Source organism: Hypanus sabinus, unplaced genomic scaffold, assembly GCF_030144855.1.
Source record: "Hypanus sabinus isolate sHypSab1 unplaced genomic scaffold, sHypSab1.hap1 scaffold_322, whole genome shotgun sequence".
NCBI classification, from domain to species: domain Eukaryota; kingdom Metazoa; phylum Chordata; class Chondrichthyes; order Myliobatiformes; family Dasyatidae; genus Hypanus; species Hypanus sabinus.
Window position 1 is genome coordinate 400,668 of NW_026781230.1, and position 25,299 is coordinate 425,966.

Sequence of the window (25,299 nt, forward strand, 5' to 3'; positions counted from 1 at the left end):
CACATTTCACAAACTCTAACCCATCTAGACCTTTAACAGTATGGAAGCCCCAATCAATGTGTGGGACTCCCACACATTTTAGACATCCTGATTTACTTCTTATGTGTTCTCTTGCTTTTCCTATGCTCCATAAGAAACTGCCTGCCTATCCCTGTTATGCAACTCCATTCACTTTGTGCTTCACCAGGAGCTCAATATCTCTTGAAATCCCAGTTTCCCTACAGTTTCTATTTTACCTTTTATTCTGACAAGCGCATACCCGCTTTGTACTTTCAAGATTTCACTTTGAAGGCCTCCCATTTACCAAGCGCACTTTTGCCATAAAGCAGCCTGTCACAGTCCACAGTTGCCAGGTCCTAGTGTTGATTCCAGGTGTTGATCCATGCCCTGAACACATCCGCCTTTCCTACGCTGCTCCTTGTATAGAAATATACAGGGCTCAGCATATTCACTGCACCATGCTCAACGTTTTCATTCCTGACTTTGTCTGAGGACTGAACAACAACTGCCTCCACAACCTGTCCACTCTCTGTTCTGTTAGTCAGACTCCCATTGCCCCTGCACCTTTACTTTACTCCGACCTATCTCCACCTCCCAGCATGCAACTCTATCACCCCTTTGGCTTTCCTCTCCCTGATCAATAAATAGGATGTTCAGACCATTTACAGGCAGAGAGGAATAAATGGGGCACTTATGAATTACATGAAGTTGAAGTGAACTCTTATGAAAGAAATAAAAGAAGACATGAAGTTGCCTAAGCAGACAAGGTGAAGGAGAATCCTCATGGATTCTGCAGATATGTTATGAGCAAAAAGATTGCAAGGGAAAAATTATTCCTCTGGAAGATCTGAATGGTAATCCATATGAGGAGACAAAATAGATGTGGAAGATTTTTTTTCTGCATCCGTATTTACTCAGGAGATGGACACAGAGTCTATAGAATTGAGGCAAAGCTGCATCAACTTCATGGACCCTGTACAGATTACAGAGGGGTTTGAGGCAAATTAGTGTGGATCAATCCCCAGGGCCTGACAAGTTGTTCCATGGGACCCTGCGGAAGACAAGTGCAGAAATTATTGGGGCCTTACCACAGATTGTTAAATCATCCTTAGTGGCAGGTGAGATACTGGAGGATTGGAGGACACCAATGTTGTTCAGCTGTTCAGTCACTCAGCATTCAAGACGAGATAGTAAATTGGATGAGACACCGGCTTTGGGAGAAGCCAGAGTGTGGTCGCAGATGGTTGCCTCTCTGACCAGAGGCCAGGGACTAGTGGTGAGCCATAGGGATCAGTGCTGGATCTGATGTTGTTTGTCAGTAATATCAAAAATCTGGATAATGGTGTGTTTAACCGGATCAGCAGATTTGTAGATCACACCAAGACTGGTCGTGTAGTGGACAGTGAGTTAGACTATCATGGCTTGCAGTGCGATCTGGACCCGCTGGGAAAATGGGTTAAGAAATGGAAAAATGTATTTAATGCAGACAAGTGTGAGGTGTTGCACTTTGGTATTATCTACCAATGGAGGTCTCTCAAAGTGAATGGTCAGGCACGGAGGAGTTTTGTAGAAGAAAGGGACCTGGGAATATATGTACTTAATTCACTGAAACTGGTATCATAGTTAGATAGTGATGGGGAAAAAATTCAGCCCATTGGTCTTCATGAACCAAAGTAATGAAAACAATAAACGGATGTTTTCTTGACTTGTCGAAGACACTGGTGAGGCCCATTTTGGAGTATTGTGTGTAGTTTTGTTCACGAACCTACATGAAAGATATAAAAGCGGTTGAAAGAGTTCAGAGAAAATTCACAAGGATGTTGCCAGGTCTAGAAGACTTGGGTTATTAGGAAACATTGAACAGGACACGACTTTATTACTTGCAATGTAGAAGAATTGAGAGAAGATTTGATGAAGCTGTACCAAAATTATGAGAGGTATACATGGGGTAAATGGAAGCTTTTTCACTTTTCAAAAATGGGTTTTCCCACTGAGATTGGGGGGAAATACAACCAGAGGCCATGGATTAAGGGTGAAAGGTGAAACATTAAGGTGAACATGAGGGGATACTTCTTGAAACAGACGATCATCCAGGTGTGGAATGAGCAGACAACCTAACTGGTGCATGCGTGCTCAACTTCAACATATAAGAGGATTGTATTGGTTCCTGGATGGTCGGGGTATGGGAACAGACTGCTTAAATAGAACAACACAAACTAGATGGAACAAAGGGCCTGCTTCTGTGTTGTACCTTTCTTGATTCTGTGACAAGAACATGAAATAATACTATTATTCATATAGTTCATTTTATCAGCTGTGCAGACCAACCATTCATCCGGACAGGAAATCTTCAGAAAGCTTTAAAACTGTTGGAACTTTAAATTGACAGCAGGTAAAAGAAAATCCCAGCTGCACGTCAACAAAGTCTAATTCCGGGAGAGTGTTTCAGTTACTGTGGCGCCAGGAACCCATGCAGCTCAGTGGGAAATGGGGATAATACCCATGGAGAGAGTCAAACTGAGCCACGTCACGAATTGGAGATGGCAGAAATGCCCCATTCTTATAGAGAAAGGAAGGACATCAGACAGTCTGATGGTCATTCCAGATACCAGCACTGTGCCCAGTCAGGAGATGATTTCTCTGTCCATCTTGGGTTGAACCTCAATGTAACAGTGTGATGTCAGATCACACCTTGGCAACTGAAGTGATCTCATATGAAATGTTTTCCTACGCCCATTGATTGACTTTGTAAATCTTTTTACAGGTTAAAAACGAAAAGGAATTTGACTCCAGGAATCTCAAACACGATACGCCAGTTTTGCTGTCTCTATCCAGATATTTATATAGTGGAGTCGACCGTCCTTCCTGCTCAGACTGAGGGGAGGGATCAACTAGGTCATCTGACCAACTGGCACGCCCGTCATTTTCGACAGGAGAAAGACCGTTCACCTGCTCACTCAGTGGGAATGGATTCACTCGGTCACCTCAATTGAAGCTACATCAGCAATTTCACACTGGGAAAGAACATTCAACTGCTCTGTGTGTGAGAAGGGATTCAGTCGGTCATTCCACCTGTGGACACACCAGTCAGTTTCCATTGGGCAGAGGATGGTCATCTGCTGAATTTTTGGGGAAGGATTTACTCGGTCATCTCACCTAATGGCGCTCCAGCGAGTTCACACTGGGGAGCAGCCGTTCACCTGCTCGGACTGTGGGAAGGGATTCACTAAACCAATTCCCCTACCGAGACATCAGTCAACTGACGCTGGCGAGCGGCCATTCACCTGCTTAGACTGTGGGAAAGGATTGACTTTGACATCTCACCTACTGACACACCAGCCAGTTCACACTGGGGAGAAGCCGTTCATCTGCTCAGTCTGTGGGAAGGGATTCACTCAGTCATCCAAACTAGAAAGTCATCAGCGAGTTCACACTGGGGAGAAGCCGTTCACCTGCTCGGACTGTGGGAAGGGATTCACTCACTCATCCACCCTAGTGAGTCATCAGCGAGTTCACACTGGGGAGAGGCCATTCACCTGCTCGACTTGTGGGAAGGGATTCACTCAGTCATCCAACCTACAGAGACATCAGCGAGTTCACTCCGGAGAGAGGCCGTTCATCTGCTCAGACTGTGGGAAGAGATTCATTGTTTCATACAAACTGCAGAGTCATCAACGAGTTCACACTGGGGAGAAGCCGTTCACCTGCTCAGTCTGTGGGAAGAGATTCACTCACACATCCCATTTACAGAGACACCAGCGAGTTCACACTGGGGAGAGGTCATTCACCTGCTCAGAATGTGGAAAGGGATTCACTCACACATCCCATTTACAGAGACACCAGCGAGTTCACACTGGGGAGAAGCCGTTCACCTGCTCCGTCTGTGGGAAGGGATTCAATCGGTCATCCACCCTAAAGATTCATCAGCGTGTTCACACTGGAGAGAGGCCGTTCACCTGCTCAGAATGTGGGAAGAGATTCACTCTGTCATGTAACCTGCAGACACATCAGCGAGTTCACACAGGCGAGAAGCCATTCACCTGCTCCGTCTGTGGGAAGAGATTCAGTAAGTCATCCAACTTACTGGTACATCATCGAGCTCACACTGGTGAGAAGCCGTTCACCTGCTCATTCTGTGGGAAGAGATTCACTGAGTCATCCCGCCTACAGAATCATCAGCGAGTTCACATTGGGGAGAAGCCATTCACCTGCTCAGTCTGTGGGAAGAGATTCACTGAGTCATCCCGCCTACAGAGTCATCAGCGAGTTCACACTGGGGAGAAGCCATTCACCTGCTCAGAATGTGGGAAGAGATTTACTCAGTCATCCCACCTACAGAGACATCAGCGAATTCACACTAGGGATAAGCCCTTCACCTGCTCCGTCTGTGGTAAGAGATTCTCTAAGTCATTCAACTTACTGGTACATCAGCGAGTTCACACTGGGGAGAAGCCGTTCACCTGCTCAGAATGTGGGAAGAGATTCACTGAGTCATCTCACCTACAGAGTCATCAGCGAGTTCACACTGGGGAGAAGCCGTTCACCTGCTCAGAATGTTGGAAGGAATTCACTCAGTCATCCCACCTGCAGAGACATCAGCGAGTTCACACTGGGGAGAAGCCATTCACTTGCTCGGACTGTGGGAAGGGATTCACTCAGTCATCCAGCCTACAGAGACATCAGCGAGTTCACACTGGGTTGAGGCCATTCACCTGCTCAGAATGTGGGAAGAGATTCAGGGAGTCATCCCACCTACAGAATCATCAACGTGTTCACACTGGGGAGAAGCCGTTCACCTGCTCAGAATGTGGGAAGAGATTCACTCAGACGTCCCACTTACAGAGACATCAGCGAGTTCACACTGGGGAGAGGCCATTCACCTGCTCGGAATGTGGGAAGGGATTCATTCAGTCATCCAGCCTTCATAGTCATCAGCGAGTTCACACAGGGGAGAGGCCGTTCAGCTGCTAAGAATGTGCGAACGGATACATTCAGTCATCCCAACTACTGGCAGATCAGTCAGTTCACAATGGGGAGTGGTTGTTGTTAAGTATCCCTAGGTATCGTTTGCTGTGGACTGTTATTTTATATGAGAGAGAGAGAGAAGAGAGAAGAGAGAGAGAGAGAGAGAGAGAGAGAGAGAGAGAGAGAGAGAGAGAGAGAGAGAGAGAGAGAGAGAGAGAGAGAGAGAGAGACTGAGACTGACTCGCAGCTTGTTTAATATTAACCGAGGACACAGACACTCAGAGCCAGACAGAAACGAAGGAGGAGAAATGGAACAGTCAACACAAAGGAACTAGTGGCCAAGGGTCACTATTTGTGACTTTCCTATGCCCACAAGGGTGGGTTAATTATTGATTCAACATAATGTACATCGAATGTGGGGTTGTCACCTCGTTTGATCCATAGGAGTGGATCTGATTGGGATATCCTGTGAAGACCACTGATGTGTTAACCCTTGCCTGGGTGTGTTGTGGTAATTCACTTGAAGACAGTACCCCTTTTGACAAGTCATTTTCGAAGATAATTTGTATGTGGATTTGGAACGACGGATAAAATCTACAGCAACTGTTCTCTCGCTTTACCACCGTGGAACCTGTGGAACATAATTGCCTTCTCTCGACATTTAGCCTGGATTACAAACATCTCTCTCACATCACCTATTCCGTGAATGAACTGAACTTTCATACTTTACCATCTCAGGACTCCCAGTCTCGATTCCCCTAATCTCAATAGTTTGGGAGTTACATTTACACACATATATACACATTACTCTGTGAACTTTTGTTTATCTTGCTCAAGTTTCTATATAATAAGTACATACTAATAAAGAGAGTGGTTTTTACATAAAAAAAACAGACTCCAGTGTGAACTCTATTGCTGCTGGTTTGTTTCTAAAGTTTTATGGTTCCTAATAAAATTGGGGCCTGCATCCGAAATATGAACAAATTTGGGGCGTTTTGATTGATTTATTATCGATTTACTTGGGGAAATCCCTTTTGATTTATTTGCTTGTGGAAAATCAGCAGCGGATGCTGATAGGCTTGTGGAAGCGCCAACCTCTGAGGCATTGGTGGACGCCAGAACGATTGAGTTGTTGAGTCTTGCTAGAAGGTTAAAACTTTCTAAGGAGAAATTGACAATGAGGAGGGCACAGATGCAGAGGATAATAGCTGAACATTATGTATCTGAGGGTGTGTTTAAAGTGGAAGAGTTGGAGGTATTTCCTGAAAGTAAACATCGTGAGCTCCAGTACAAGTGAGAAAAATTAAAGATGGAGGCTGCGGAAAGGCAGAGGCAATTTAAGGCTGGAGAGGCAGAAAAACAGAGGGAGGAAGCAGAAAGACAGAGGCTGTTCGAGCTGGAAAAGATAGAGAGATTGCAGCAAAGGGGTCTAGCGTTAGACTCTAGTGATAAGTTTGAGGCCAGTTGGGAAGTTAAATTGGTACCTCCATTTGACAAGGCAAATGTTGATAAATACTTGCAGCATTTTGAGAAGGTTGCTCAGAATTTAAAGTGGTCAAAAGAGGGTTGGCCTATTCTCTTCCAACGTGTAATTAAGGGGAAGGCTCAGCAAACCTATTCTGCTTTGATAGTTGATGAAGCAGCTGATTATGACATAGTGAAACAGGCTGTGCTCAAAGCTTACGAGTTGGTCCCAGAATAATACAGGCAGAAGTTCAGAAATTTGAGGAAATCTGGGAACCGGACGTATATGGAATATGCTTATGAGAAGTTTGTGTGTATTACCCGCTGGTGCACATGTAAAAAATATAAATGATGATTTTAACAGCTTGAAAGAGTTGGTTTTAATTGATGAATTCTAAGGCTGCGTCCCTGATGACATACAGCGTATTCAGATGAAAACGATGCTGCCACTTTGCAGGAGTCTGCCGGATTAGTAGATGTTTGCTTTAACCCACAAGGTCAAATTCACCCAGAGTACGAGCTTCCAAAAGAGTAGCAGGGAGAACCAGGGCAAACCAGAAATTAAAGCTGGAACTAGTGAAAAGAGTAATGATGAAGGGAAACAGTTGAAGGAGACATATTCTGGTCTTCCTTGTTACTATTGTAAGAAAGCTGGTCATTTGATGGCTAATTGTTCCTTCCTGGGGAAGAAAAAGGAAAAGGAGGAGGTCCCAAATGCCTGTGTTCAGTATGTTGAAGCACCTTTAAACCCACAGGGTTCTGAACATTCTGTTGAGGCTCAGTTACGGACTGAAAGGTCTGACCGAGTTAAGAAGGTGTTCGATCATTTTATGTCTGATGGGTTTGTATTAGTAAAGGAAGGGTCAACCCTGGTACCAGTGAAAATTCTTCGAGTTACTGGGGCTTCTAAGTCACTTATATTAGACAGCGTTCTAAAGTTTGGTGATGAGTCTGACACTAGTGAGGTAAATCTTATTAAAGGCATTGGGAACGGTGTGGTTTCTGTGCCGTTGCTCAAGGTAACTTTACAGTCAGGGTTGGTTTCGGGACCTGTTGAGATCGGATTTTGCTCCAGTTTACCGATGGAAGATGTTACTTTGCTGTTAGGGAATGACCTGGCAGATGGTAAAGTTGTTCCTGCAGTGCAATTGACAACTAAGCCGACCACTGACGACCCACAGATGGATTTTAACATTTATCCTTCCTGCGCAGGAACTCGCAGTATGGCTAAAAAGTCTGCTGACGCAGATGGTTCTGTGCAGCATGATTCTGATGCCCATGATAGCCAAAATCGGGATTCAGGTTATGATGACTTGTCAGGGACTTTTCTGTTTTCATTGTTTCAACAGGATTCAGGTAGTAAGTCGAATGAGGAAGATTTATGCCAGCCTAGGAAGGAGTTTATAGCAGAACAGAACTGAGAACCTTAGGCTGAAGCTTTAAAAGAAACCACTCTGTCAGATGATGAGATTAAGAAAGTGCCAGGAGGGTATTATCTCAAGGACGGAGTGTTAATGAGGATGTGAGGGCCTCCTGCTATTCCAGCGAGTTAGGAGTAGACAATTGTTCACTAAGTTGTTGTTCCTAAAGTTTATAGGACTGAAGTTTTATTGTGGCCCACAGTATGCCCTTAGATCAACATTTTGGAGTGAATAAAACTGCAAACAGGATTATGAAATAATTCTACTGGCCTAATTTGAGGAAAGATGTTGTGACCTTTTGCAGAACCTGTCACATTTGTCAAGCTGTGGGTAAACTGTGGCCCCACTGTGGTTTATACCTGCATTCAGGCGAAATTCAATAGACCGTATGAAATAGTCTCTCAAAATAATGATGTGAATTATGTTATTAAAACACCCGACCGACGTAAACTAACACAGGTAGTACACATAGATATGATAAAGCCTTATTTTGACAAGCAGGCACCATCTGTGAGTGTTGTTGTCAAAACATATGAATCTGGTAACCCTGAGAATGAAACAATCGACTCGTCTGGGAATTTTCAAAAGACAAACGTGGTCCCAGTTAGGCTAATGAACTCAGTTGTTCCAGAAAACATTCATAACAAGTTGGCTCAGCTGCAGCAAAGCAACAACAACAGCTGAAGGAATTAATTCTGAAGTTTAAAGATTGATTTCCCGATGTTCCCAAGCAAACCACGGTTGCAGTACAGAATGTAGATATTGGTCAAGCCAAACCGATTAAACACCCATATTGCATGAACGTAGAAAAGTGTAAATTGGCTGAGCAAGGAATTGAATATATGCTGAAAAATAGTATTATTAGTCCTTCAGCATCAGATTGGAGATCACCCTGCGTTATTGTGCCCAAACCTGACGGTAGAGTTAGATTTTGCACTGATTATAGGAAGGTAAATTCAGTAACAAAAACAGATGCCTATCCTATCCCTAGGGTAGATGATTGCATCGATAAGGTTGGAATAGATAATTTCTTACAAAGATTGATCTGTTGAAAGTATATTGGTGTGTTCCATTGATGGACAGAGGTAGAGAAATTTCTGCATTTGCGACACCATCTGGGTTGTATGAATACAATGTTTTGCCTTTTGGAAGGAAAAATGCTCCAGGAACATTCCAGGGAATGATTGATTTTGTAATTCGAGGATTAGAACACACAGATGCCTATATTGATGACTTAGTCACAGGGAGTGACACCTGGGAAGAGCATATCTCTGCAGTAGAAAAACTGTTTGACAGGTTTTCCCAGGCCAGCCTTACAGTTAACTTAGCTATGAGTGAATTTGGCCATGCCACTGTGACCTGTCTTGGCTATGTTGTAGGACAAAGCAAGTTGGCTCCTGTTGGGGCAAAAGTCCAGGCAATTTCTCAAGTTCCTATTCTGACTGCTAAGAAGGCTCTTAGAAGGTTTCTGGGAAAGGATGCATATTATCGTAAGTTCTGTAAGAACTTCGCTGCTATCGCTCTTCCTCTGACCAATCTCCTGGAGAAGGAGATTAGTTTGTTTGGACCGAGCCATGACAGGAGGAATTTGATTGAAAGTTATTATTTGAGATTAGGCCAATCAATGTACTGCTGTCAGCAGATTGGAGCTGAGTGTGGCAACACAAGTCATGGGTGCACAGAAAGTAAAGAGGGGGCCAAAGAGACATTCCTGTGGGTTATGTGTCCTGAGGGTCAGAGAGACAGAGGTGAGGATGCCCACTCTTACCACCTGCCGGTGATCTGACAGGAAGTCCAGGATCCAGCTACACAAGGCAGGGTGAAAACCGAGGTCTCTGAGCTCCTTGTCGATACTTCATGCCTTTGTATGGCTGCTGCTCTGCCCATGACTGCAAGGAACGGCAGAGAACTTTGGAGAGCAGAGAACATCAGAGAAACAAGCCTCCACTCCTTGGACTCTTCCTACACTTCCACTCACTCGGAAAAGCAGGCCATGGACACAAATAGTGCCGAGAAAAAAACATATTGTCCACCACAACGGGACGACGTGACCGATCCGGATCTCACTGCCTTGTCTGAACGGGTGAAAGATGAAGCTACACGGACACGTAGAGCAGTGACCCGCAGATGCTGCAGATCGGCAGAAAAACGTGAACAGGAATCGGGATCACGTGACCGGTTTTGTCTCCCACTCCCAGACAGATCTCCAGCTACCCACTACTCTGTGAAAAGAAGCAAACTTGCTGCTCACATCTCCTCTCACCTTAAATGTGTTAGACATTTCAACTACCAGGAAAAATATATCGTCTGTCCACTCTATCTATTCCTCTCGTAATCTTATAAACGCCCATCCAGTCTCACCCCTGCCTGCTCCGCTCTGGAGAAAACAACACAAGTTTGTCCAGCCTCTCGTTATAGCTCATGCCCTCTAATCCAGGCAATATCCTGGTAAACCTCTTCTGCGCCCTCTCCAAAGCCCTGACATCCTTCCGAGAATCAGGGCGACCAGAACTGTATGAAACACTCCAGACCTGGTCTAACTAGTTTTATGAAACTGTGTTACGAACTGAAACGTTTTAGAAACGAACCAGCAGCAATAGAGTTCACACTGCAGTCTGGTTTTGATGTTAAAAACACTCCCTTTATTAGTATCTACTTATAATATTGTAATTTCACGAAATAAAGGAAAGTTAACAGTGTTATGTGTATATATGCGTAATTATAACTCCCAGACTATCGAGACCGAGGGAACAAAGCTTAGAGTCTTGAGATGGTAAAGCAGGAAAATTCAGTAATCCACGGAAAAAATTATGGGAGAGAGATATTTGTAATCCAGGGTGAAACGTAGAGAAAATGCCGTTACTTCAAAATAACTCCGTCGAAGTTCTTATCCGCTGAATCCGTCCACATACGAGTTATCAGCGAAAGTGACCTGTCACAGGAATACCGTCTTCCAGGGGTTACCACACAACATACCCAGGGAAGGGTTAATACAAGATATTCCAAACTCCGCTTCTATGGATTACACGAAGTGGCAGCCACAGACATTCTTTGTGGTTCCCTGTACCGATGATCAACCCACTCTTGTGGGCACAGGAGAGTTCCAAGCCTCAGCTGCGACTAACTGAAGAAATCAGCTTTACCAGTCTCCCTCTCTCTCTTTAGATTGGTCGACTGCCTGTCTGCAGATCTCTCTCTCTTTAGACTGGCCGACTGCCTGTCTGCAGATCGCTCTCTCTCTCTCTTATGGTTCAGTCCACAGTCAGCGCTGTCAGCCTGTGACTGACGTCATAGCCCCGCCTCCTCACGCCGGCGCTCTTAAAGAAACAGTCACAGTCCGACCGCAGGCTCGTAACAGCCGCAACACAACTTCCCGACTTTTGAACTCAGTGCTTCAACTAATAAAGACAACCACGCCATTTGCCTTCTGAACCACCTGATCAATCTGTGCAGTCTCTTTCAGGGAGCGATGAACTTGGAGTCTCAAATCCCTCTGATCATCAACACTGTTCAGAGTTTTGCATTTAACAGTGTATTGTCTCATACATTCGATCTACCGAGCTGCCAAGATGATCATCACTAATCAAATCTCACTGAGATTTCTCAGGTCCTGTTGAATTTATTGCCAAATGCACAAGTACGGGAAGGTACAGGTACCGCATCACAGTACTTGTGACAGCATCCCAGGCAAGTGAGTACATTCAGATAACACACGGAACACAAATTATACGATTCTCTGTCCGTAACAATCTATAAAAATATGTTTTATGTCATTAACAATATTTAAAATACACTGTCATGATCAATATTAAAATGTGCATTTTGTGTCAATAACAGACTTATAAATGTTGAATTTGCTCCCTGTCTCCATTCCTCCTATAATCCACAACCAGCTCCTTTGTTTGTCACAATGAGGTTGTTTTCTTGACACCACTGTGTCTGGGTGAAGACTTCTTCTCTGTAGGCTGTTTCGTTATTGTTTGGGATTCGGCCGATCGAAGTAGTGTAGTCAACATTGATTAATTAGCAGATTGGAACCCGCCACTGCAGCCCCACAGTGCATTATGAACAGATTGCAAAGCTACGAAATTGCATGTGAATAGCCTCCCCTCCCCCAACACTCTTTCTGCGTCACCAGCAGACTGGGACATCTCACATCTCGCTGCCTCCGCCAGGACATTAAAGTGTGAACAACTGTGGTCAGGGACTGATCTCTGGGGAACTCCAAACGCTACCTCCTTCCAGTCTGAAAACGACCCACTCATCCAGACACACACTACCGGCAGTTTATCATCTCCAACGAAAAAGCCTAATCACTTACTCCCGATGTTCAATACCATTGCTGACTCTGAGTTTACCACCGTCAAATGCCGGGAAGATCATAATAATCAGAAAGTCTCTAGTCACAGCCGTGTAAATAAATTGTGATCTCAGTAGGGGTGTGGCGCATGCTCAGAAAGCGAAGGAGACAGACAAACTGAGCCAAATCACAGACTGATGAAGGGGAGATGTGATCCATTTTGATACAGAGAGGGAAGCAGAGAGTTTGATATTGTGCCTGATGCCGGAACTGTGGCCAGTTAGAAGATGAAATCTTGTTCCTCTAAATTGTTTTGAGCTGTGACAGTGTTTTAATCAGAAGGCACCATGGAGACTAAAATAATTTCAGTTGAAATGTTGTCCTTCACCCACTGACGTGCTTTGTAAACCTTTAACAGTGTAGAAAATTAAAAGGATTTGTGTATGGGAATCACAAACACAACAGCACGTTAGATCTGCTGTATCTCTCAGTTCACCAGAGCATGGACACAAAGTAGACTGCAGGTGCTGTGGGGAAAGCAACACGTACAAGACGCTGGAGGAACTCAGCAGGCTGGGCCGCCTCCGTGTAAATAGAGGCCACATTTCTGTCCGGAGTGAGCAAAGAGTTTTACTCAATCATCCCAGCTGCGGCAACACCAGCAACTTCACATCAGGGAGGAAGTTCAAATCAGCTCCGTGTTAAATGTTTAACCATCACGGTGACTGAAGGCAGCTGCAGGTTCATGAGGGACTGTTACTGTCAGATTCTGCAGTTCTTGCGGCTGCTCATCGCACCCAGGACTGAACCCTGGTCACTGAGCATTGGAGGAGTCTGTTCTGCTGATGTTAGCCTTAAACTAGACTGGTGTTTAATATTGTGGATCTGTGAAAGATAAATCAGTTCTGTATCAAATCCCGTGTCGCAGGTACTTATTGTCACTGCCAAACTCACAATGTACACTAGAGAGGCCACTCGGTCCATCTGCTCCCTGCCCAGTTTTCTGTTCCATATCAGTATTTTAAAATTTATCTCTCACTCTCCCTGTTGCAACTTGTCACCGCTCCGTGGGAGAAGAGATTTCCCTTAAGTTTCTTAGAATCAGAGAAATCTGCAGCAAATTACAGGCCCTTCGGCCCACAATGCTGTTCCGACCATGAAACCTACTCTAGAAAATGCCTGGAATTACCCTATCACAGAACCCTCTATTTTCCTAAGCTCCATGTACCTCTCTAAGAGTCTCTTAAAAGACTCTATTGTACCCGTCTCTACCGCCGTCGCTGGTAGGGCAGTCCACACACCCACCGTTATCTGTATAAAAAATATATCACTGACATCTCCCTTGAACTACTTCCAAGCACCTTAACTATGCCATCCCCCCTTTTCATGCTTATCCCCTCCCCCTTTATCTTTCCTCTGATTGGTTTTCCACTGGCACCTCTAGCCCACCCCCCTCCCCATCTCTATTACTGGGCTTCGGCCCTCTCTTCCCCCCCCCCCCATTCCTGATGAAGGGTCTCGGCCCGAAACGTTGGCTACACCTTTCTCAAGGATACTGCCTGACCTGATGAGTTCTTCCAGCGTTGTGTACGTAACTATGTCCTCCACGTGTTAGCCATCTCAGCCCTGGGGGGAAAAAAGCCTCTGACTTTTCACACAATCAATGCCTCTCATCACCTTATACAACTGCATGAATTTCCTGCATGATTTTTCCCAGGCTAAATATCTCGATGAAATCGCTGAGTATTTGACCTTCCCCAGGGCTCTGGACTAAGGTGGTTAAACTCCCTTTTCCCTGCTCTTTTCAAATTTTGTGTCATTTTCACCAATTTCAGAGGACTGTGCTTCAGACAGCTGGGTTGTTACAATGCACCTCTTAAGCCTGACAGCAGACTAGGGAGTGAACCTTCGATGGAGCAGAGTCAGAAACCAAAGAGTTACCAGCTCCAATCATGGCTCAGGGGCTCTGGAAAGAGATGGGGTCTGGAGGTTACGAGCAGGAGGAGGAAGAGGAGCCAGACCAGCAGGATGTGGCTATGAATGAAAGATAAGAAACATTTGGAAACTGGTTAATTGAAAAACAAAATGGTTAATTTCTACAAAACTTTGCAGGTTATCAGCAGATCAGGCAGCAAATGTGGAGAGGAATAAATGGGCAGCATTTAATCCGAGCCCCTTTAGCCCCTACTCCTCTGCTTAGTTGCTGCCTGAACTGCACAGCTCCTTCAGCATTTTGTGTACGTCTTTGTATTTCCAGCAAATGCAGAATCTCTTTTGTTTCAGATCTGCATTTGTAAGAGGATTGGACTTTGGTATGAGATACACGAAATGCCTGTTGATATTGAGTGTATCGTTTATGGGAGCGGTTTTCTGCGTTAAGAAAGTCGCAGAGTTTTCTACACACATAAAATACCTGAGATATGGACATGGAACAGGTGCTGGCAGAAATTTTTAATGGCACCATGATTACCCATGAAGCCGCGCATTTAAAATTTCGCTGTCGTTTGAAGCACCGATCAAATGCGCAGGCGCAGGGTTGCTGTCGTCTCCGATAACTACGCATGCGCGCCGTATACAAAATGTCGGGAGGAGCGGAAAGGTAAGGACTTTTTCGACTTTAATTGAGTGACAATTGCTGTGAGAACTGGAGACTGTGGCCCGCAAACTCGGCACAGGCAGGTCTTTTTCCTCTCTCTCAGCCCCACGATCCGTACACTGGCCCCGGGGAGCTTCCGGCTAATCAGGGAATGGGAGCAGATAGATCTCACAGACAGAGCTGAGCTCCAACTATCTGAATGCAAGGATTAGGTACTCGGAAAAAGAGAACAAAATCTTTCTATCAGCTGCTGAGAAAATCACCTTTGCTCTATCTCCAACCGCAGCAAGAGAAAATCTGCAGCTGCTGTAAATCCAAGCAACACACACAGAATGCCGGAGGAACTCAGCATTAGTACTCTTTCCCATAGATGCTGCCCGGCCTGCTGAGTTCCTCCAGCATTTTGTGTGTGTTGCTTGTTCTGCCTGCTCTTGTTGTGGAGTTTTCTACCCGTGAGGATATGTTTTTACCCATTCTCTCTGGGTACATAATGATATCAAACAACTGTGCCCTGGGAAACAAGCAGCTTTCACATCACAAATGTGCCAGATTCCAATGAGACAGACTACTGTCCTTCCCTTCATATTCATTGGCATTGTCATCACCGAGTTCATCACCGTCCGTCTCTTGAGGGAGGGTTCAGGAGAAATATTTATGTAAAATACAGAAACTGGTTGTACCTGTGTGTATTGTGGTGATGCAAAAGTTGCTGGATAATTTGTAAGTGGTTGGAAGTGGAGTGATATTTGGAAGTCCGACTTTTTAAAGCATCATTTAGGAAGAAAATTGCATACAGTGACATGCAAAAGTCTGGGCCCTCCGGTCAAAATTTCTATTCCTGTAAATAGCTAAGCGAGTAAAACAATGACCTGATTTCCAAAAGGCATAAAGTTAAAGATGACACATTCTTTAATATTTTAAGCAAGATTACTCTCTTAAATCCATCATTTACAGTTTCAAAATAAAACTTTTTTCTCCAAACATACCTTTGCTCATTGTGGCCAAAAAGTTCTTTTTTAACTTCATCGGGACTTGTTTGCAAAATGCAAAAGGCTTGTTTAGATGTTCCTTTGCAAATTACTGACGCTGTATTTTGTGGTGAAGATGCAGGAAAGGTTTTCTTCTGATGACTCTTCCATGAATGTCATATTTGTGCAGGTGTCATTGTGTAGTAGAACAGTGCACCACCACTCCAGAGTCTGCTAAATATTCCTGAAGGTCTTTTGCAGAAAAATGGGGGTTTTGATTTCCCTTTCTAGCAGTCCTACGAGCAGTTCTCTCGGAAGGATTTCTTGGTCTTTTGGACCTCCACCGTTACTGTTAACTGCCATTTCTTAAGTACATTACGAATTGAGGAAATGGCTTCCTGAAAAAACTTTGCTACCTTCTTATAGTCTTCTCCTTCTTTGTGGGCATCATGTATTTTAATTTTCAGAGTGCTAGGCAGGGGTTTAGAGGAGCCCATGGCTACGATTGTTGGGACAAGGTTTGTGGAGTCAGGGTACTTCTTAAGCATTGAAAGTTGCAACACCTGGCTTTTCCTAACGAAGTTTGTGAACAAGCCATAGCCCTGACAAGCTGATTAAGGTCTGAGACATTGCTAAAGGTTATTTGACAAATCTCATATCTCTTGGGGTTCCCAAACTTTTGCATGGTGTTCCTTTCATATTTTTTCCACTCTGAAATTTTAAAAACAAAAATAATTCACCAATCTTGCATAAAATTTTGAAAATAATGTTTCATCTTTAACTTTATGACTTTTGGAGATCAGTTCATCTTCCACTCAGTTAACTATTCAGAATAACAGAAATTTTGACTGGGGTGCCCAAACTATTGCCTGCCAATGTATATATGGTGTGCAAAAGCACTGGCGAGAAAATCCTTCAGTACTGCTACAGGCCTGTTACATTGGTTGTGTGAGAGTGCGGATGAAGTCAGTGAAACCCAGAGGAGATCAAAGTGCTTGTTGACAGTGACTTGATAGCTGTAGAAATGAATATCTCTCTATATAAAATTCACTGTGCACATATTGTTGTCACTGGGCAAAAATTTGCACAGCACAAGGTTTTTGTGCACACTGGTGATTACAAATTGGAGGGGACATTGGTGGGAAGGTGGGGAGACCTCCAGTGTCCCTGATGCCCTCACCTACAAGATGTGCATCCAGCTACAGCTTGTAACGCTGCACTTTGAGGAGTTGGAACTTGAAATGGATAAATTCTGGTTCAGCCGGGAGTCGGAGAAGGTGAAAAATATGACAGAAAGAGAGGTGTTTTACACCGAGATGCAGGACACAGGAAACTGGGTGAGAGTCAGGAAGTGGAATGAGGTTAAATAGCCATCACAGAGTACTCTTGAGGCCATCCCACACAACAACAGTTGGGCCACTTTAGAAACTGTTGGGGGAGGGATTATCTGGCAGAGGGAAGACAAAGGTGTGTTAGGGGGTTCAATAGTTAGGGGAACATAACTAGAAGGGGACTAACGTCCCAGTGGTAAGGCTTGCAAGTGCTGGTGGGGGAGTTGAACTAAAGTTGCAGGCAGGGTGGGAGCCAGAATGACAGAACAGATAATGGAGGTGCAAAATTGAATTGAATTGTCTTTATTACTTATATCCTTCATATACATGAGGAGTAGAAATATTTACATTATGTGTCTGTCTAAATGTGCAATATGCAATTTATGGTAATTTATAATAAACATTATGTACAACAGGACAGTCAACATAACATAGAAATACAGTTGTATCAGCATGAATTAATCAGTCTGATGGCTTGGTGGAAGAAGCTGTCCCAGAGCCTGTTGGTCCTGGCTTTTATGCTGCGGTACCATTTCCCAGATGGTAGCAGATGGAGCAGTTAGTGGTTGGGTTGACTGGGATCCACAATGACCCTTCAGGTCCTCTTTACAGCCCTGAAGAGTGAGAAGTTCACATCTACAGACGCGCTGGGCTCTCCGCACCACTCTCTGCAGAGTCCTGCGATATAGGGAAGTACAGTCCCCATACCAGGCAGTGACACAGCCAGTCACAATGTTCTTAATTGTGACCCTGCAGAAAGTTCTTAGGATTTAGGTCCCCATTTCAAACTTCTCAATGCTCTGAGGTGAAAGAGGCACTGTTGTGTTTTTTTCCACCATACAACCAGCATGTATGGACCATGTATTATGATATTGTAGCCATTGCTGGGACATGGTTCCAGCCAACAGTCCGAGGGATACAGAGGAACAAATCTTTCTCCAGTGATCACAGACCATGCTAACAAACAAAGGGTGATATGTTAAGTGATTTTAATTTTCCATATATTGTCTGAGACTCCCATCCGTAAAAAGACTAGTCAAATGTGTCCTTAATTGGGAAGTAGAATTCCCAATGTAGAAGTATGCAATAAGCTGTTAGGAAATGATCCGGGGCTGTTGACAGAAATTAGTTATCATAATGCCAAGAGATTGAAAGTAAATATGGAAAAAGAGAGGTCTGGACCATGGGTTGAGATTCTAAATTGGAGAAAGGTCAACTTTGAAGGTGTCAGAAAAGATCTGACAAGTGTGGATTGGAACAGGCTGTTTCGTGGCAAATTATGATAATTTGCTAATTTATAATTTTACTAATTTGATAATTTATGATAATTAGCATAATTAGTTGGTGAGTGGGAGCACTTCAGAAGTGAAATTTTGATGATGAAGAGTTTGTACGTGCCTGCAAAACTGAAAGTTGAAAGATAACTGGTACAGGGAACCTTGGTTTTCAAGAGATATCGAGGCCAAGGGTATTTTGTTCCTCTCAATGCCTCAGACTGTTGGGTGCTACAATATCATCATTCCACACCGTGAGCTCATCCGACAATGTTTTCAGTTGTCTTCTCTTGGTTTCTAAAAGCTTCCCAATAGTTTCTGCTCTTTTGTTTTCCCTCTCTTTGGCTTTTATGTTGGCTTTGGCTTCTCATTTCAGCCACGGTTGTGTCCTCCTGCCTTTCCAATGCTTCCAATTCTTTGGGATGTGTCTATCACTCAGCTCCCGCGTTGCTCCCAGAAACTCCAGCCATTGCTGCTCCATCGTCACTCCTACCAGATTCCCCTTCCAGTCAAGTGTGGCCAGCTTCTCTGTCACAGAAACATGGAGAAGGTCAGAACAGAAACATGCCCACTCTGGACGATCAGAATGGTAATCTGTACGGGAGACAAAATAGATGGGGGAGGTTTTAAATAGTAGTTTAGCATCCGTATTGACTCAGGAGATGGACACAGAGTCTGTAGAAGTGAGGCAAAGCAGCATCAACTTCATGAACCCTGTACAGATTACAGAGGTGGAGGTTTTTGCTGTCTTAAGGCAAATTAGCGTGGATAAATCCCCAGGGCTTGGCAGGTTGTTCACTAGGACCCTGCGGAAGACAAGTGCAGAAATTGTCGGGGTCCAAGCACAGATATTTAACTCATCCTTAGTGACAGCTGAGGTACTGGAGGATTGGAGGACGCCAATGTTGTTCAGCTGTTCAAGAAAGACTCTAAAATTAAGCTAGGAAATTTTATATTGGTGAGCTTGACAACAGTAGTGGAAAAGTCATTGTGACATATGTGTAGGAACCGGATATATAAGTATTTGGATAGATGTGGACTGATTAAGGATAGACAGCATGGCTTTGAGCATAGTAGGTCATGTCTAACCAATCTTATAGAGTCTCTCGAGGAAGTTATCAGGAAAGTGGTTGAAGACAAGGCAGTGGATGTTGTCTACGTGGACTTTAGCAAGGCACTTGACAAAGTCTCATATCAGAAGTTGGTCAAGAAGGTTTAGTCACTCAGCATTCAAGATGAGATAGTAAATTGGATGAGACTCTGTCTTTGGGAGAAGCCAGAGTGTGGTAGCTGATGGTTGCCTTTCTGACTGGGGGCATGTGACTAGTGGTGAGCCACAGGGATCAGTGCTGGATCTGTTGTTGTTTGTCATCTATCTCAGTAATCTGGATGATAGTGTGGTTAACTGGATCAGCAAATTTGTGGATGACACCAAGACTGGTGTTGTAACGGACAGCAAGGAAGACTATCATGGTTTGCAGTGCAATCTGAACCCACTGGGAAAATGGTTTTAGAAATGGAAAATGGAATTTAATGCAGACCAGTGTGAGTTGTTGCACTTTGGTCTGACCTACCAAGGGAGGTCTTTCACAGTGACTGGTCGGGCACGGAGGAGTGTTGTAGAGGAAAGGGACCTAGGAATACAAGTCATTAATTCATGGAAAGTGATATGACAGTTAGATAGTGACGGAAAAAAATATTTTAGCCCATTGGTCTTCACGAACCAAATAGTGACAATAGATGGATTTTATGTTCACTTGTAGAAGACATTGGTGAGGCCTAATTTGGAGTATTGCGTGCAGTTTTGGTCACCTACCTACAGGAAAGATTTAAAAGAGGTTCAGAGATTTTAGAGAAAATTCACAAGGATGTTGCCATGTCTGGAGGACTTGAGTTATAAGGAAAGATTGAATGGGTCAGGACATTATTCGTTGGAATGTAGAAGATTGAGGGAGATTTGATTGTGATAGAGAGGCATTGATAGAGTTAATGCAAGCTGCCTTTCTCCACTGAGATGGGGGTGGGACTACAACCAGTGGCCAGGGGTTAAGGTGAAAGGTGAAATGTTAAGGGGAACACGAGGGAAACTTCTTCACACAGACGGTTGTCTGGGTGTGGAATGAGTGGCCAACACAAGTGGTGCATGCGAGCTCGATCTCAACATTTAAGAGGTTCGTATAGGTACCTGGATGGTAGAGGTATGGGAGTGGGCAATTTAAATAGTTCAGCACAAACCAGATGGCCCAAAGGACCTGTTTCTGTGTTGTACTTTTCTACAAGAACCTGAAATATTACAAAAATTCACTGTCCTTTTAACAGCTGCGGAACAACAATTCACCTCAGCAGGAATTTTTTATATGGCATTAAAAATTGTGGCACTTTAACATAATTATACATAAAAGAGTGAGAGTGTTTCAGTTACTGTGGGGCCAGGCACCCATGCAGCTCTGCAGGAACAGGGAATAATACCAATGAAGAGAGTCAAACTGAGCCAAGGTACAGATTGGAGATGGTAGAAATGCCCCATTCTTATAGAGACAGGAAGAGCATCAGGGTCATTCCAGATACCAGCACTCTGCCCAGTCAGAAGATGATTTCTCTGTCCAACTTTGCTTCAACCTCATTGTAACAGTGTGATACCAGATCAAACCTTGACAACTCAAGTAATCTCATCTGAAATGTTGTCCTACACCCATTGATGGATTTTGTAAATCTTTTCACAGGTTAAAAATGAGAAGGAATTTGTCTCCGGGAATCACAAACAAGTTTTGTTCTTTCTGTCTAGATATTTTAGAAGTGGAGCAAGGGATACCATCAATCATCCTTCCTGCTCAGACTGTGGGGAGGAATTCACTTGGTTATTTGACCAAATAGCAAACCTGTCATTTTACACAGGAGAAAGGACATTCACCTGCACAGACAGTGGGAATGGATTCACTCAGTCATCTCAACTGAAGGTACATCAGCAAGTTCACACTGGACAAGGCCATTTTCCTGTTTTGTGTGTAATAAAGAATTCAGTTGGTTTTCCCACCTGTGGACACACCAGTCAGTTCACACCACACCGAGCAGATGCTGTTCATCTGCTGAATTTATGGGAAAATATTCACTCGGTCATCTGACCTAATGGCTCACCAGCGAGTTCACACCAAGGAGCGGCTGTTCACCTGCTCCATCTGTGAGAAGAGATTCAGTAACTCTTCAACCCTATGGAAACACCAGCGAATTCACAATGGGGAGAAGCCGTTCCCCTGCGCAGTCTGTGGGAAGAGATTCATTGACTCATCCAGCCGACAGAAACATCAGCGAATTCATACCGGGGAGAAGCCGTTCACCTGCTCAGAATGTGGGAAACGATTCACTCAGTCATCCCACCTTCAGAGTCATCAGCGAGTTCACACTGGGAAGAAGCCATTCACCTGCTCAGAATGTGGGAAATGATTCACTCGGTCATTCTACCTACTTGAACACCTGCGAGTTCACACTGGGGAGAAGCCGTTCACCTGCTCAGAATGTGGGAAACGATTCACTCAGTCATCCCACCTTCAGAGTCATCAGCGAGTTCACACTGGGAAGAAGCCATTCACCTGCTCAGAATGTGGGAAACGATTCACTCGGTCATTCTACCTACTTGAACACCTGCGAGTTCACACTGGGGAGAGGCCATTCACCTGCTCAGACTGTGGGAAGGGATTCACTCAGTTATCCAACCTACAGAGTCATCAGCGAGTTCACACTGGGGAGAAGCCATTCACCTGCTCAGTCTGTGGGAAAAGATTCACTCAGTCATCTCACCTACAGAGACATCAGCGAGTTCATACTGGGGAGAAGCCGTTCACCTGCTCAGTCTGTGGGAAGAGATTCACTCAGTCATCTCATTTGCAGAGACATGAGCGAGTTCACACTGGGGAGAAGCCATCCACCTGCTCAGTCTGTGGGAAGAGATTCATTTATTTATCCCACCTGCAGATACATCAGCGAGTCCACAGTGGAGAGAAGCCGTTCACCTGCTTGGTCTGTGGGAAGAGACTCACTCATTTATCCAGCTTACAGATTCATCAGCGAGTTCACACTGGGGAGAGGCCATTCACTTGCTCAGTCTGTGGGAAGGGTTTCACTCGGTCATCCACCCTACAGAGTCATCAGCGAGTTCACACTGGGGAGAAGCCATTCACCTGCTCAGAATGTGGGAAGAGATTCACTCAGTCATCCACTCTACAGAGACATCAGCGAGTTCACACTGGGGAGAAGCCATTCAGCTGCTCAGAATGTGGGAAAGGATACACTCAGTCATCCGAACTACTGGCACACCAGTCAGTTCACAATGGGGAGGAGCCGTTGTTATGAATCCCTAAGTTTTGTTTGTTGTGGACTGTCATTTTAAGTGAGAGGGATTGATTATAAGGCGTATCAGTCTGACTTGCAGCTTGTTTAGTTTTCTTTCTTTGTCAATCTTTTTATTAAGTTTTTCAAAAGCAATTCATAATGTTCTTAGTGGTACAAAGGGAGTGGGATTACATTGTTGGCAATTAACATATGTTAAAAAATATATAAATAGCACCAATATAATTGACTTCCCATACCCCTAATATAACCAAAATAGAAAAAAAAGGAAAAAAAAACAAATTGAAATCAAACAAAAACTAAACTGAACCAAACTGAAACTAAACTAAGCTGGTCTAGTCAATTATGTCAAATAAAATCATTAATGTCGTCAACTCCGCTCCTCTACTCAAATCAATGGATAAAGTAAAGGAATCAGAAGAAATCAAATGACATTCTATGGAAGTGTTGAATAAAAGGCCTCCAAGTTTCTTCAAATTTAACCGAGGGGTCAAATGTACCACTTCTATTTTTTTTCTAAATTTAAACAAGATATTGTTTGAGAAAACCACTGAGCTGTAATTGGAGGATTTGTCTCTTTCCAGTTCAATAAAGTAGGTCTTCTAGCCATTAAGATAGCAAATGCAATCATCCGCCAAGCTGCAGAGGACAAATCAATCCAAAAATTGCAGTAATAGGATGAGGTTGTAAATCTACGTGTAAAATTGTAGAGAATATATCAACAATATTTTTTCATAATTGTTCCAATACAGAGCAAGGCCAAAACATACGAGTTAGAGAAGCTACCTCAGAACGACATCTATCCCAGATCTGATTTATATAAGAATAAAATTGTGCTAATTTATCCTCAGATATATGTGCCCTATGTACCACTTTAAATTGAATCAACATCTGTTTGGCACAAATAGAAGAAAACCTAATTAATTGCAAAAATGTTTTCCCCATTTCTTTGTAGGTACAGAGAGTTGAATGTCCTTCCCCCATTCATTTTTAATTTTATCGGATATATCTGGCTGTATTTTCATAATCATAAATATAATTTGCCCAAATCCAATATTTTTTAGATATCGGCAAATTATATTTATTAGACTACTGCTCAAAAGACATGAAACAGTTATCCAAAATTAAATCACGAAAAAATATTATACCCTTCATTTTCCAAGCCATAAAGGTTTGATCCATGACAGAGGGTTAAAAGAAATAATTAGATATAATAGGATTTGATAATATAAATTAATTCAAGCCAAGGAATTTACGGAACTGAAACTGAAACCATATTCAGAATGTATGTTTAATTATCTGGTTTACCATTTGTTTATTCAATTTAGAGAGAAACAAGGGAAGTGAGCTCCCTAAGATGGAAGCCAATGAAATCCTTGTGCCGAATTGCGTTCAAGATTAACCCAATGAAGACCAACATTCAAATCCACTACTTATGTACAGAATATTAAGTATTGAATATTAATTGCCCAGTAATAAAATCTTAAATTTGGCGCTGCCAAGCCACCATTCTTTTTGGATTTCTGCAAATATTTTTTACTTAGCCTAGGATTTTTGTTCTGCCATTTTTTAGATGAACTTTTAGAGTCAATAGTATCAAAAAAGGATTTAAGTACAATGATTGGTACTGCTGGGAAAAGATATAAAATCTTAGGTAAAATAATCATTTTTTTTGCATTAATTTGGCCAATCAATGACATAGACAATAAGGACCAGCTAGTAAGCAACTGTTTGACCTGATCAATTAAAGGTAAAAGATTAACATTAAATAAATCCTTGTGTTTTTTTTTAGTAATTTTAACACCTAGATAAGTAAAATAATTCGTAACTAATCTAAATGCTAAATGTCAAACGATTGGAACTGACAAATTTAAAGGGAAAAGTTCACTCTTATTAAGATTCATTTTGTAACCAGTAAAGTTACTAAACTGAGTGAGCAGGATATAACAGGAGGATTGGATTTGTCAGGATTCGGAATATATAATAACAAATCATTTGCATATAATGTTAACTTGAGGAGAGTCACGAATAGCAATAGCTAAAGATTCCAGGGCCATGTCAAATAGCAATGGGCTGAGAGGATAACCTTGCCTAGTGCCGCGAAATAACCGAGAAAAAGGAGATCTTATATTATTGGTAAGTACCGAAGCCGTAGGGGCATAATATATCAATTTAACCCAAGATATAAATTAGGAAATAAAATTAAATTTCTCAAGCGTGGTAATTAAGTATGGCCGTTCAACTCTATCAAATGCATTCTCGGCACCCAATGAGTTGACTCATTCTGGAATTCTAGATGAGGGAGTATAAACAATATTCATCAATCTCCTAATATTAAAGGACAAATAGCGGTTTTTAATAAATCTGGTCTGATCGACAGAGATACTTACAGGCAATACATTCTCCAATCTAGTAGCCAGCATTTCCGCGTCCTGTCCGGGGATGCTGCATTTACCTGATGTGCAGGTTCGAGATTCCACCACCTGGGACCTCGGGGAATTACACGGACGCGAAGACCCGGGGGGGGGGGGGGGGTGGGAGGTGTGCAGGGCGTACCTCAGTCTGGGACACCAGTGTCCCGGGGTTTGCATTTTTCCGGAGAGAAGGTTTTTGCTCCCTTTGCAGAGGACGGTGCA

At 43.4% G+C, this 25,299-nt stretch overlaps 1 pseudogene; it reads left to right on the forward strand.

The window, feature by feature from the left end:
* The window catches only part of LOC132388417 (zinc finger protein 850-like), a 49,000-nt pseudogene extending 24,831 nt beyond the window's left edge, over positions 1 to 24,169 (forward strand).
* Positions 24,170 to 25,299: the final 1,130 nt, after the last annotated feature.